Genomic DNA, 14,543 nt, shown 5'->3' on the forward strand with positions numbered 1-14,543 from the left:
TAATAAATTGTAACAAAATTTTTTAAAGTGTTAAAAATAGAAAATGTTATAAAAAATTGTTTGTAAAATGATATGTGAAATTTGATATGGAAATTTAATTTCTATTTATAAAATAAATACGATTTTGGAATTAAGAAATATAATTAGAAGAATCTTGGAATTTGGAATTATGAAATAATATTAAGATAACTATTATGGACAGATAACTTTACGATGATACCAATAAAAAAATATTATTCGAGATTATATAACTAAAGATGCAATAAAAACATTAAACTGAAATCGATAAAATTATGTTGTGAGAAAAGATGTAACTAGAGATGTGATGTAGTTAATATGATATTCGTAACATAATCTAATTAATTGAGAAGAAATCAATAACCAATATATAATTGTTTATAGAATTACATTAGAATTATAATACGGTAAGATATGTTTTCGAAAATTAAATTGATTTATTATGAATTGTTATCGTATGACGAGAAATGATTTTTCTAACATTAAAGTGAATTTTAAATTTATAAGATTGTGATAAATTTGTAGTTAACATATAGAAAGTCAATTTGCAGTGAACATAAGAAGAATTTTTTGTGAAAAAAGTGATGGTAAGGGTTTGCCAAAACTTATAGCTAAGGATTGACCGTTAGGGTTATGGGTGTTTAATGTTTAGGAGTTAAGCAAATGTAGTCCTTAGGGTTAAGGGTTTAGGGTTTAGGGTTTAGGGTAAGGATTGTGTAATGATAAGGTTTTGGGGCTAGAGACATAGGGTATGTTTGGTTTGCGTTTTTATTTTATGTTTTCATTTTCAGTGTTTTTTGTTTTCTAGATTTTGTGAAGGAAAAAGTGAAAATAATAAAATCCTATTTTCTGTTTTTACCTCCTATTTTACTTTTTCCTTTACAAAATTCAGAAAATAAAAAACATTGAAAATGAAAACAAAAAATGAAAACGCATACCAAATACACCTTTATATACACTATCGGGCAGAATATGTATATTTTAGGGTTTAGGATTTGAGAATTTTAGAGTAGAGTTTAGTATTCATAGTGTTTAAGATTTAGGGTTTAGAGGTTCCATATATTGGGACTTAGGTGCTAGGGTTTGGAGCTTAGAAATTTAGGGTTTTATTTGTATGGTTTAGAGTAACATTTGTGATTAAAAGAGTAGTATTTAAGGATTAGGTTTCTTCTACTTAGAAATGTAGGCATGAGGCATTCAGGGGATGTGGGTTCCAGGGTTTAAGATTGTAGGATTTACTAATGTATACATTAGGGTTTAGGGTAATAACTTAAAAATTGGAGTTCTTAGTTTATTGATTTAGTTTTATATTTGTGTTGTAGGGTTTAGGATTTAGAGTTTGTTGTATAAGATTTAGGGGTTAGATGTTAGGCGTTAGGGTTTAGAGTTCATTCATTTGAAAATTTTAATAGTGAAAAAACTAAAAAAAAAATATGGTTAGAGTTATTTGTATCTATCAATAATAATTGTTAACTGTATAAAATAATGTAAAATGCTATAAAATATTATAATAAAATTTTTTGAAAGTGTTATAATTAGAAAGATCTGTATTTTGGAATTATGGTAATATTATTATGATAATTTTGATCGACAGATAACGTTATCATAATAATAATTTAGAAAATTCTTATAAAAAATTTTTAGTATGAAAAAATAGTCGAAGTAATAGTTGATAGATTAAAGATATAAATTCTATCGTTGTATATATAAAATAATAATACAACGTCATAAAGTATAAGAAAATCAAGAAGAGATAAATTTTTTTCAACAAAGATAGAGAGACTCAAACCCGCAACCTCTTAGGTGAGTATGGGGAGACTATGCCATTTGAGCTATAACTTATTGGCAGCAATGGTGAATTTTAATTGAAAAATAGTAAAAATAATTATGAAAAATCAATGCATTTATTATAAAATTTAAAAAGGTCCAAGTAAAGGAGGTGTGACGGTCCAATGGATTCGAGAAGGTGAGGAGGCATCCCTGATTAAAAAAAAAAAAGAAGCCAACTCTCAACGAAAAAAAATACATCTTAAACGAAATAACTCCTAGAGAATTACTTGCAATCATGGAGACTGTTCATTTCTGTTACTACATGGTTAGGACTTTGGAGAGGAAAGCGTCCTCGTATATACATGTCATAGGAGTGGCTTTAAGTATAAGGGGTTCATGGTCATGCATGATGCAGAGGCATGGTTTAATTTGCCTCACGAAGACCCCAACAACGAGGAGATAGTGCCAGAGAATGAGGAGTTGACTGTACGATTCGGAGATCTCAACGTTGGCGACTATCTGACCATGGCAGGCAAAGGGAGCAGTGGATCTGGTAGCAACGCGACGGACCTCCTACCTTCTGACTTAGGTACGTTGTCATAAATTTTGTGATTTATATGGGTTTGTTGTGTGCCATGATGAACTTCATTGGCATGGTAGGAATCATGTCTTTTTCATGTGTATATTTAGATGTTGTCTTGAAAGTGGACCCAACTGAGCTTGTCATGATGGAGGATTTGGAGCATCTACTATTTCGCACTTGTGCTCAGCTTTAGATAGGTCCTCTAGTGTTTTTTCTTCGTGACAGCGTCCATGTCCAAGGAAAGAGCTACTTCAGCTTTGGGGTGTCTCTGGAAAGTACTAGGGATGAGGTTAACTTCTTTATCTATGGGCGGTTGTCAACTGATCAACGTTTGCCCAAGTAAGATGCCGCATTTATCACTCTGAAGAGACTTTTGGAAGAGACAGGGAGGAAGATATTTTACTTCAACTATTTAGTGGTGCTTCGTTACAAGAAACAGGTCGTTGAGTTGCAGCGGGTGTTGAGGATGTCCGTGTTAGATTGTGTTGCTGAACTGGAGAAGGAGAATGCTGAGTTGAAGCAGAGGTTGGGCTTTTACAACGCCATGTTCAGGTATTAGGTTGGTTTAGACTTTGATGCAACATAAGCTTCTTTATTAGGGTACTATGGTTTGTTTTCCATCTTTATTATTCCCTGTTTTGAACTCAATATGGCTTAGCGAGTACGGTTTGGATAGCTATTTTACTTACAGAATTATATTTTGTCGATTTTTTTGTCTTGTGCACTAGTGCTGTATTGAAACTATGAATGTTTATATTTTTTAAAAATATTAATCATGATAGTCTGTTTATAGTTTCTTGAAGGAGTAGATTTGTTTGGATTATAATTTTGACCTTGTGTTATTTTATGTTGATCTTATTTCAGTAGTTCATTTATTGATGAATTAAAAATTAATTTAGTTGTTGATAATTTAGTACAAGTTTAAATCACTTATCAAACGAAGTTACATAATGTAAAATTTTCGATATTTGTGTGCTCGGTTTACTAAAAATAAGTCCTGGCAGTTGTAGTTATTAAAGCAGTTTGACTAGGATTATCATATGTTGAGTTGAAATTTTTTTTCCTAAACCTAAACAAGATACAGTAACCACGCACATAAAGTTTAACATAGTGATGAATTGTAATACTAAATGGTAGTTTTAAATTCATATCAATTGAAGTGAAATATTTCTTGCAATCCATCGATTTTACAGGTGTTGCACAATAGTAGAAATAAATTTTGTGTATAATGATATTGATGTTTAATTTTATTTGATCTGACAAGTTTTCATGTTTAAAAAAACATGGAAAAAGAGCAAGTAGATATGGTTTAGGTAGATGACAAAAAATTTTTGAGTTCAGATTAAAAAGTATTTCAAAAGTTTTGCCACCATTGAACGGGAATTGAAGAGGCGTATTGTAGAAGTTAGGGTGTTTATCCATCTTGTCATTAGTCACAGGCAGCTCAACCTTAGTCCCCATATCTTGTAGTAGTCATTTCAAGCTTTTCTATCAATTAAAGTGGTTGTGATGCATATAGAAAGGAGGATTTACTTTTTCGGTGTTATGTAAGAAAAAAATAACAAAAAAAAAACGAAATAAAAAAAGTGCTCGGGCTTAGACCAAGATAGAATAAAAAATAACAAAAAAAAAAAAAGAAAACAAATCTGAATATTATTGTAAGTTACATACTTGTAGATTATATTATATTCCTATAATATGCTATCAGTGTGATTACTAAAACATTAGGCTGTATAATCATGAATTAATTTTTGGGGGACATAACGTATGTGGGAGTTTTGTTAACTATATAAATATTTGTTATTATATTCTATGATGTTAGCTTAAATAGTTGTGTTTAAGAATAAATTCTTATGTAAAAAGTGCTCGATTTGTTTCCATATGTATAAAAAAAACAAATAAAAAACTGTAATATGATATTATTTTAAGTTAGAAACTTGTAATGTACATTATATTCTTATAACATGATATTAGTGTAACTGCTAAATAATTTGTAACTATAATCCTATATTAATTTCTAATGGTAAAGACATATTATACATTTTCGTTAATTGGAATTTTTTTGTCATAATATTTTTTAATTTTAACTCAAATAGTTGTCCTTAAAATCGAAAGTATATTTTACTTGTGATTATTTATAATCAATAACTAAAATTAAATATAATGGAGCGATGAACAAAAATACATATTAAATTTAACTTCTTGGATAAATTTTGTTTAAAGTAAAAAATAGTATTTTCAGTTGTCACCCATCTTATCACTAGTCAGAGGGAGCTTAACCTTACACCCCTACTTTGTGAAGGCCACCTCACCCTCTCAGGGATTTAGACTAGTTGTACTTTCTCTTTGACAAAGTTTTAATTTGTTTATGGAGAAGCGAATATGTTATTATATCATATTTGCATCAGTCAAGTATCGTGTATTGGAAATATGAATCAAGTCCGTTCTATTTTTTATTATGAAAGAAATGAATAGTAAATTAGGATTCATCGAATTCATTTGTTGGGTTCGTTGGTTTTTTTATGAGGCTAGCAACTGATGAAAGTTGGGTAGGATGACAGTGATAGGTTGGGTCTCACAATAAGAATTAGGCTTCACTTTGGCCCATTTGGCATATTTGCTACTTGTTTGAGAAAAGAAATGAAGCACTCAACTTCGGAAGAGAAGGAGGAAAGTGCCCATCAAAGTGAAGAGCACTGTGATCGAAAAAGCAGCAGAAACCACTGATGTTAATGCCTCACTAGTAAAATGACTGTGGTCATTATGTATTTAGATTTTCTGAATCATCTTATCATATGCATATCAGCTTATTGTTTTTTTTTTTGTACTTTATTTTTGTTGTCTTGTTTTGTTGTTAAATGAGGTTGCAAAAGGTACTGATGGTGGACGCAGGCTGAGTCTAGAGGAGAACATGTTCAATGACTTGACTATGATTCAAGAGGTAACGTCGAATATTTCATAGCTTAGTTTGTGTTTGGTCCAAGATGAATAATATAGGTGCCAAGAAAGTAATTTGTTCTACTGTTTAAACACAGCACGTACTGTCGGATAAGGATGTAACAAAGACGATTCTGAAGAACCATAATGACCAGCTGCGCACCATTAGCGAGCTTCTGGAAGATCATGGGAAAGCCATTCAAGTCTTGATAATGCTAGTCAACACTGCCAATGACAATAAACCCAGGAAAAAGGTCTCCAAAGCACGTTGACCATGCCTAAAACTAAAGGAAGGAAAGATACGGATAACGGGAATCTGGCAGAATCTCGCTGGGAGAAAAAGCCTGTGCGGGTGCATGCATCCTCCTGGAAAGCAATTGGTGAAAAGGACTATGTATTCCTCCTCTAACAGGAAGGCTGCAGCAATGACGAATAAGCATAGTAGCCATTGTCGACCAGCGACGGGAGCCGAAGCGAAGTTGACCTCGTTGAAGGTGATGTGTGATATATTCAACGTGCCGTTAGGTTTTGATGCCCATACATGTGCCTAATTCCAGAGAAAAACTTGATTGTTTTTTCTTTCGACAGCAGAAGCTAACCTTTGAGGACCTGGATTCATCGGCTTCACTGGGTTTCGACGTCAGGCAAACTGATCCTGAGACTCTATTCACTTACCACAGTCATCATGGACACCATGCTGCCGAGGACATGCCCCTGGTAAGTCCATTTTCATTATATATGTACGTTTCAGGTCTAGTACTTGTAATTCTCATATCGTGGTTGATGCGACTGACTGTAACGTACGGTTACACAGTGCTTGAATGTCTCATTTCCTCCCCCGACAGGAATGCACTTTGTCAGCAAAGAGCTTGTTGTTGTGGCATACATATTCTCATCGGATTTGGACATGAGGTAAAATTACTTCTTACTAGCCCATGACGAAGAAAGTGGGAGTTTGTTATCACATGTGTTTTGCTTGCTATTGTAGAAATAATTGCTTACTGAACACTAAACTTGTTGCATCCAGGGAGGTTCTTCTTGAGGATGAAAATGCTCGAGGAGACTGAGGTGCACTTACTACACTATGTCCTGGGCAACTAGTAGTTGAGGATGTAAGTATATGTTGTCATTGACGATTGGAATCGTGACGAAAGTAATAGTTTAACTAACACTTATTCCATTTTCTTGTAGGTTATAAATCTGAGTTGAACAATGCTAACTTATGACAATAAACTCCCATCCTGGTTTCTTGCAATCACCTTTTCGGTAGTATTTCTCTATTAACTTATGATTTTACATAATTCGTAATACTAAACCCTCACATATCAATTAACCCATCGACGTATGCCTTTGCAGCAAGTGGCACTTATCTCAATGAATCATGGTATAGACACATTTGAGTACATCCACACTAGGTTCATGGGCATTGCAGATGACGTCTAGATGATGAGTCTAGCAACCCACAACTTGAAATTGTCATTCGGAATTGCTTAATTTTGTACTTATGTTTCGATCTTGACTATGGTGCTGGCTCAGATATACGTCCTGATATATAGAGACTATCATTGGTACCTCATGGTAGTGGATTTAATAAATTGCAGGTTGCTGTGTTTGGATTTGGATTTGGCAAAGCATGATGACCATAGAGAAGTTAGGGTGTCACAAATGAAATTCGTGGTAAGGTTGTGTAATATTTCACCAACTATGCTCTGTTTATAAATTTGATTTTGATGGTTATAGTTTATGACCAACTATGTCTATCTAATTTTGCCGTTATTGGTATTGTGGAAGTCTTTCTTCATTGAGAACATGCTGGAGGATAAGAGATTTTGGAAAAAACCAGACAATTACAAGCCACACCCATCAACTTTCGATGTTATTGAGCCAACAGTTGGCTAGCAAGGTGAGCTCTCGTAAGGTTTCTTTGCTACTTTTCTCCTTCAATGGCATCATGAATAAATTGATGAATTCATTGCATTTGAATTGGTTCGTTTCTAACATTTTGGCGGTTCACTCACGGTCAGGAATGATTGTGGAGTTTGGGTGTGTCAATGGATAATGAAAAATTGGGTTTGGGGTAATATTGAGTTAGAGGTAAGTCACTGACATCCTTAAACGAGGAGTTGCTTTGGTTTAATTTTCGTCCGCCATCGTAGTATATAAGAGCTTCAGTTTCCGAAAACCATCATCTACTTAGAAGATATTGTTTTGTAGGAGGTAAATGAACAAACAAGGTTGAGGTTAGCTCTTGATTTGGCATCTTCTTCCTCCTCCGTGCTCTCCTCTCCTTACTACGTCGCTACGCCGCTTCTTCGTGCGCTCCTCTCCTCGCAATGCCACTGCTTCGTGGCCTCCTCTCCTCGCTACGTTGTGTGACGCCGCTGCTCCATTCTCTCCTTGGTATTTTTTAGCATGCTTGTTTATTCTTCATGTAAATCTTAGTTCATGTATATTCCGTCTTTATCATGTTGATTCCTTTAGTTGGTTGGAAATGAAAATTAGAGCTTTACTTTGCGTTTTTATCTGTGATTTTGGTTCCCTGTTGATTTATCCTTGTTAGCAATTTTGGTCTGTGACTTTACCATGATTGGGTTTTTCCCATTTTTTAAAATTAATTATGATGAATGTACCGGCTCCTTTGGTAACTTTTTTTCTCGTTTGAATAGATTCGTATTGATTTTATTCTGGATTTTTGTCTTCTTTTTCTAGAGGATAAAATTTGAATTAATTTAAACTAATTTATATGGTGTCCAAATTGATTCACATAATTGGATTGATTTAGGACAGGTTTTGTTCATTGAAACGTTAATCATTAGAGAAAATTAACAACACAAATTAAAAACTATCACTAATAATTTATAAACTTCTTTTCTAGATACAAGCAGAACATAATACACAGAAAATTATTTATGTTAGATCTCATAGTTTATAAAGTGAATTTATTAATGTTGTATTTAGTTTGTTGTTGTTCTCTTAAGTTCCAATAATTCATATATGATGTTAATTGTTCCTACCAACTCGATTCATGCCTTCTAATTATGTGGAAGAAGTAGAACCTTTTCATATATTGCATTTGCTTGTTAATTGGTCCTTGTCCATCTCAATCTGACTTGTTTTAAGACAACAATCCTTACTCCTTAGTGTGTTTTATTTTCTTTTTTTTTTCTTCTGTTTTCTTTTTTTTTCTAATATGTTGCAGCTTTTATGCTTGTTTTGAATCTTAATGATTTTTTAGCATGCTTTTAATGTTCATTATTTATTTTACTAATTGTGTAGGCAATTAAATTTAGAATGGATAGTACCAACATGAATGTAGTGGCTCAAGAACAACAAGAAGAAATTCCTGTTGAAGAAACTACAAATTTTTGTTCCGAACGAGTTTGCCTCAATTGAAAATAGCAACAAATCTTTATTGAAAAGTGTTTATTGGCAATACTTTAGTAGATATAAAGAGGGGGAAGAGTGGAAGGCAAAGTGCAACCATTGTATGTCTGTTATTGGTGCCAATCCAAGGAATGGGACTACAAATTTGAAGAAACATGTACTCCATTATTGTAAGAGAATAAAATTAGCAAACTCAAGACAATCAACAATTGCTAAATCTCTTCAAAGACATGGGAAGAGTAGTTCAGATGCTTTTCTATTTGATGGATCTCACACAAAAAAATTAATTGCCAAGTTCATTTGTATGCATGAGTATCCTTTGTCATATGTGGATCATGTTGCAATAAGGAAAGTGTTTACTTCAATGCAACCAACGTTTAAGATGCCAAGCCGAAACACAATCAAGATGATTCATGCAAATGATAGTCGAGTAGCTATTACAACTGACATGTGGACTTCCAACCAGAAAAAGGGTATATGGTTGTTACAACATACTACATTGATAGTTCATAGAATTTGCAAATACTAGTATTGAGGTAATACCTTAAACTTTGCTTCTAGTATATGATATGCTTTCTAATGCTTGATATACTTGTAATATTTTTTTATCTGATATATTTTTAACAATGTTCAGCTTTATTTATGTTCCTACTCCTCATTCAAATGAAGTTCTCTCTAATGCATTAATGAAAATTTTGTTGGAGTGGAACTTAGATAGAAAATTATCAACTATTATATTGGATAATTGTTCTACAAATGATGCTATGATTAATGTGTTGTTGGGGCATCTAGACTCAAATTATTTGTTACTAGGGGGTAAGTTATTGCATATGTGTTGCTGTGCTCATATTTTAAACCTAATTGTGAAGAATGGTTTAAATTTAGTTAAAGAAAGTGTGGAAAAAATTCGTAATAGTGTGGTATATTGGACTTCAACTAGTAAAAGACATGAAACATTTGTGAGTTGGTGTAGTAAGTCAGGTGTTCTTTTTACAAAAAAAATTATCTCTTGGTTATATGGCTAGATAGAATTCCACTTATGTGATGTTAGAAACTGTATGGTTATACAGAGATGTCTTTACTAGACTAAAACAAAAAGACTCCAATTATAAAAGTGTGCCAAGTAATGAAGAATAGGAACTTGCAAAAGAAATTTGTGGTAAATTAAAAATTTTTTATGATGTGACCCAATTATTTTTTGGAACTCAAGTTCCAACTACCAACATTTACTTTAATAAAGTATGTGATATACATATTGGATTGAAAATTGGGTTGTTTCTCCTAACCCCGATTTTAGTAGTATGGAATGTATGATGAAGAGAAAGTTTGCTAAGTATTGAAAAGAAATTCATGGCATTATGGGTATTGCTGTAATTCTAGATCCTAGGTATAAGCTTGATGGGCTTGAATATAAGTTTGCTAGAGTATGTGAAGATCCTAATGAATGCACAAGGAAAGTTGAGAGAATCAAACAGTCATGCTATGAGTTGCTTAATGAATATCAAAAGAATACATCTAATTTAAGCAATATGTCAGTGGAATCTACACAAGAGCTTAGGGTTAATGTAGATGAAGATGATGATGTTGGTTATCAATTATATATTAGACAAAAGAAGAAGAAAAAAGGTTCATTTGTGAAGATGGAATTTGATCACTATGTAGAGGAAGATGTTCATCCTCTAACTCCTGATTTTGATATATTAACTTGGTGGAAGATAAATGGAGTTAGGTTTCCAACTCTTCAAAAAATTACAAGAGACATATTTGCCATTTCTGTGTCTATTGTTACTTCTGAGTCTTCTTTTAGCACAAGTGGCCGTATAGTTGCTACTCATTGTGGTAGTCTTCATGAAGATACAGTGAAAGCTCTTATGTGCAATCAAAATTGGTTGTGGGTAGCATATCATAAAAGAGGTTATTTATGTTTTTAATTTTTTAATTTGTTTATAAATTATAATTGTGTTAAAATTATATATAATAAAATTGTTGTATTTGATTTTTAAGTGGAAAACCTGATTATCAAACTGCAAATGAAGATGATGATGTATTTTCTAAATTGACGAAAGAGTAATATTGCAAGGATCTGGAATTAGAAGAAATGTTTGAAGATATTTATCTTTGTTTATGCTATTTAATTTTATTAAAAACTTGATGATCATGCTATTTGTAAATTTATGTTGGATTTCTTTAAGATTTTATTGTTTTTAATTTTAATTTGAATTTAGTTTTTTATTTTTTATGTTATTAATATGTAAGAAATTTAGAATGATTGAATTTTATATTTGTTTTGAAAAAAAAATTGATATTTCTGCGGGTAGGGTGGGGTAAGGTGGGATTTTTGAGAGATTCTCAACCCGTGGATAGGATAGAGTAGAATTTTAATGATATTTTCAACCCGTAGGTAGGATTAGGATAGGGTCCAGTTTTCTAAGCCTCTTTATTATTCGTTACCAACATTTAGTTATGGATCAATGTCATTCCTAAACCTTCCGTATGTTGTTTGAACTTTATTGTATTCATTGCTAACAAAAACTATTGTTGTAGCTTGAATTTAGTTAAATGATTTACTTTTGGGCTTCACCATAATTGGTTAACCAAGTCAAACAAAGAACTGTTGGCCCAACTGTTGTAGTGAATCGTGCTCGAAATATATGATGTCCATCGAAATGCTTAAAAAATAAAAATTGCGTCCTACTGGTGGCGAATGCTCTTTGGGTATTTCACTGAGGCAAGGTTAATGTGACACTATTATCACATGCCAAACCATGAGGCAGCAAGTTTAATCAACTTAACTTCATTACACGTTCCATTTGATAAATGATTCTAAACATTTCAAAGATAAAACTAGAACTAATACATCTCATAAGGAAATTTTGCAATGACTTCGGATCTCTTCAACATGAACCTTCCACTTTAAAGAGCGCCAAACCAGCTCGGGATTAAGGCTTCTGACTGCACCTTGTGACAATCCATCTATGAGGTTACGCAAATGCAACTAATAAATCCCCCATCATAACTCTGCTTAGCATTCACAACAATCCCAAAAAGGACAAAGTCAACCACACAACTAATCATATGCTCCCACTTATATTTGGCCAATTTTTGTCTATAAACCAACAGATTTGTATTTACCACTCACACCACAACAACATAATGAATTACCACAATTATGAAACATTCATACATCACAAATATTCCAGAAAGTTACTCACATCAGAAAGGAAATTTGCGTTCCTATTATATCCAGAGTTGTCACATAAATCATCACCTATTGTCGACTCTCCATCATGATCCGACCCTAAACTGGTATAGTTTTTTCTAATGTCTTCATCGTCCTGAAACCAAATCATCTTAGTTAGAATAAAGATTTGGAAACAGGATCAATCAAAATGAAAATGACAGTCAAACAAATAACTATCGTTGCTAGCTGAAGGAGGAGCGTCTCCATCCATAGACTCATCGTTAGACCTGTGATGCTTATTGCTTTCCCGAATAATAGGAAAATTTTGCTTTGTGTGCCATGTCTTCTTGTAGCAGGTGCAACGCCTCCTTTTACCAAGGGTGTTCTTACCAAGTTTTGGAGCCCCCTTCGACTTAGCAACCATTGAATCTCTAACCACGGTCTTTTGTTGTTGTTTGTCTTCTGTAGTTACTCCAACACTAGAATGGAGCTCACTGTGCTCCAACTCGAGATCCTTAAATAAGGATTCTATTCCACACATAGCCTTTTTGAACATGGATAACGTCTGTTCTCCCAGGAAAAACATCCAGTGGGATCCGGCATGGAGTGCCCCATGTCGGAGGAGGACACCACGCTCGCTGACGTCTCCCTAATTTTTTGCATACTGCTCTGGTGACTTGGCATTGACTCTCCACCTCTTCAGAATGAGTTTATCGGGTATTTCACTTAAGTGTTCTGCCTTCATGACAAAAAAATATGCGCCTGCATGGATAGCCATTCTTCTTCCAAAAATAATATTGACAATCTAATTTTTCTGTTGATCTCCCAAATGAGGACACTATGTGCACATCAGGTTCCTCGTACTCTTCCAATGTGTACACCATTGTGTTCATAATCCTTCTTTTACTACTCAGATTCAATGCACCAACACCTTCAATCTCCTTCTTCACATCACCAAACAATTCTCTCCTATAACCGAGTTGATCGATTGGAAATGGAGCAGCATCTCCTTATTCCTATACTCATGGGCAACCATCTCTAAGCTCTGCACGAGATCCAAAATGGTGTGGGTAGACTTCGAATATATGGTGACAAATGCATTAATCCCTTCACAATGGGATGTTGTGCGATAACCCACACAGAACTTGTCACGTAGAAAAACATTTGCCCATATCATCCTTTTCTCGTACATTTGGCATGATCATTGCTTGTTAGAAGGTCATACTCATCCGCAGCTTGCTCCCATTCCGATTCAAAGTCTTTTATTGCAAGTTTAGCATACAACCATCTTCTGAACAATCGACTTAATGCCTCATCCTTGACATTTGAAGTAACATTTTTCTCCATATACCATGGACACAAATGATGAGTTGCATTAGGGAAGACTTCAGATACTGTTTTAATCATAGCTTTGTCGCCATCAGTCACAACTACATATGACTTCGTACTACACATGATCTCTAGCAAATTTTCCAGCATCCACTTATATAATGACACACTTTCGTCAAGCAACAAAATAAACCTAATTATTGTCATCTGCTTATGATTGTTTGTTCCAGAAAAAATCACAATGGGTCTTTTGTATTTGTTTTCCTTATAGGTAGAATCAAATGCCAATACATCACCAATGTATTGGTAATCAATTCTACTAGATTCATCTGCCCATATCAGATTTGCTAACCTATCATCACTGGTGACATTGTATTTCGCGATCACCATTGGGTCTGCCTTAGCCTTTTTCTCTAAGTATACTATCGCAGAATTTGCATCACTGTTTGCTATTTTTGCCGGCCGGACTTTATCATCATAGTTGTATACATCATTCGTCAAGGACCCAACAAAGAATACCCACTAGCCATACTAGCCATATACCCCACAATCTTAGATGTAGCAATGCCATGTGCATGCATCCCATCAATCTGAGTCTTTGCTACTTCAGTTAACCCACGATAATTGGCAATCAAATGCACTATTCCTACCGGTGTTAGCTTGTGATTGTGTTCTACAAGTAGTTTTCTCACCTTCCAAGCCTTATTATTTTTGTCTAAATATATTGATAACATTGTCTTGTAGTTTGTTCTTGTCTCGGATTTGTGTACCCTCGTTCTATCAACTCTGTTGTAGTGTTTACGTTTCCTTAATCCTTCCTTGTTACAAAAAAAACCTATATCTAACCAAATTCTCATCACAGTCTTTGCCTGAGTCACCCATTCGCACCCCAAATCTATGAACTTTTCCATACCTCCTATAAAACTCATACGCATTGTCAATGATGTCCCAAACCTTCTCCAATATGTTGTTCACACTCAGTCCGGCAACATCTTCCAATTCCCCTCATACATCATTGGCCATGTCATCTGTAACACCCTACCACACAGAGCTTTAATAGCTTCACACTCGAACGGTTAAGAATAAAACACATAGATAATAATGAAACAGAAGAAACACAATACATATGTGATAAGAGTTTTAAAGGAAACACATATTAACAAGCTCCAGACTCGACCTACAAAGCAAAGGCCAACCAGAGTATATATATATATATACAACCTAAAAAGTTTACCATTTGATAAAATATAAATCCTAATTCTCCAAATCAACCTCTATGAAAGACAAAATACAAATGTGTACAAAGTAAAAAACATATATACATATATATATATAATAAAA

At 33.7% G+C, this 14,543-nt stretch overlaps 1 long non-coding RNA gene across 1 annotated transcript; it reads left to right on the plus strand.

Moving 5' to 3' along the window:
• Positions 4,845-9,367, plus strand: LOC110262539. The gene is made up of 5 exons (XR_002347219.1): positions 4,845-5,312; positions 5,407-6,985; positions 7,100-7,211; positions 7,333-7,708; positions 8,585-9,367. It is a non-coding gene; the product is annotated as an uncharacterized LOC110262539 (long non-coding RNA).

This window comes from Arachis ipaensis, chromosome B01, assembly GCF_000816755.2.
Source record: "Arachis ipaensis cultivar K30076 chromosome B01, Araip1.1, whole genome shotgun sequence".
Taxonomy (NCBI): Eukaryota; Viridiplantae; Streptophyta; class Magnoliopsida; order Fabales; family Fabaceae; genus Arachis; species Arachis ipaensis.